This window comes from Penaeus monodon, chromosome 8 (genome assembly GCF_015228065.2).
Source record: "Penaeus monodon isolate SGIC_2016 chromosome 8, NSTDA_Pmon_1, whole genome shotgun sequence".
Lineage (NCBI taxonomy): Eukaryota > Metazoa > Arthropoda > Malacostraca > Decapoda > Penaeidae > Penaeus > Penaeus monodon.
Genome location: NC_051393.1, coordinates 27,828,486 through 27,830,088, shown reverse-complemented (window position 1 = coordinate 27,830,088; position 1,603 = coordinate 27,828,486).

The following is a 1,603-nucleotide window of genomic DNA, read 5'->3' as shown; positions in this document are numbered from 1 at the left end:
GTACCTGTACCTGTACCTGTACTTGTATCTGTGTACACATTTTTTTTAATGTGTTTGGGAGGAAAAAAAGTGATTGTCTATAAGTACATGTGTGTATGTGTGGAATATATACATATATTTATTGCAACATTCAGAAATAGATGGGATAAACGGATATATGGTCACTTGCCACATACAACTAGTCGTTTAAGCCAAGGGGTAGAGGCAGGGAGTCTTTTCACATGCAGCTGCTAGAAATGGAAAGGGAGTGATTGCATAGCTGTTTCAAGCCTTCCTGTATACAAACTGCGTTATTATCATATGTTTTAAAATGACATAATACTGATCATTATATTTTGATACAATATTAGCCAATATATTGTATGATGTGAGGCAATATATATAGCATGTTTATTTTGTACAGTATTATTTTGTATAACATATCAACATGTGATATGATTATTATATATAGTTATGTTATAGATTTGAAGTATCATCATGTATGTTTTCAAAATATAGACCCTGTCATAATACACACAGCTGTTATAATGTTCAAGATAACACATAGGAAGTATTGCAGTAGAATTTGACAATGCGTGTTTTTCATGTTTTCCAGTTGCCAGTGAGAAGATTTCATGTTTTTGAACCTTGACTCAAGTTTTAATTTATGTTACAAAGATTTTGCCATTTATTTTCACTTGTTCTCAAGATTAATCTGTGATAGGTCCTATTTCAGAAGTGACTTTGCTTCATCAAAATGTGCTTTCTTTTCCCTGTTCATTGGAGCAGTTTACTTTTTATTAACAGTGAAAAAATATATTTTTTAGGATGACTTCTAAGTGTTATATGACTTTGCTTTTATCTTCTTATGGAAATCCCAGTTAATGAATATCACAAATTGTTCTTTCAATTATTTTATTGAATATTATGATAGATATGTAATAATATGCCAGTGCTAATTAAGTAAGGAAATTGAAGACTATGATCTTGTGATATTAGGGTTTATTAAATTTCTTTGGTATGATATCATAGTTATAAAATTAAAACTCTGTGTTCTTAGGTTTATTTTGTTATGTAATAAATAATAAGGATATAAGAACACTAAAAAACTTTATAGTTTCATTACACATACTTAGATTTGAAGACTATTCTACCTATGTAAATTTATCAATCCTTTCTCGCTCCCTTCCTATCCCCTTTCTTCCTCCCTTCATTCTTTCCTTGTTTCCTTTTTCTTTCTTTCTTCCTCCCTCTCACTCTTTCTCTCTTGCTAGTTTTCTTTCTTTTGTTCTTTGTTTGTTTACTTATTTGTTTGTTTCTCTCCTTCTTTGTTTATTTGTTTCATTCTTTCTTTCTTTCTTGCTTTTTTAACTTATTTGTTTGTTTGTTTATTTATTTGCTTATTTGTTTGTTCTTTCGTCTTTCTTTCCTTCCTTCCTTCCTTCTCTCATTTTTTCCTTTTTTTGTTGATGAAAGTGAATAACTATATATGCCCACATTTTTTGTTAGGCAACCATAAAGTTATGAATAATGCAAGTCATAACTTAATATACTACCAGACTGATTAGATTAGCAAGTCTCTACAGTAATCTTTTGATAGAAGTTTTTGTGTTTTAACATGTCA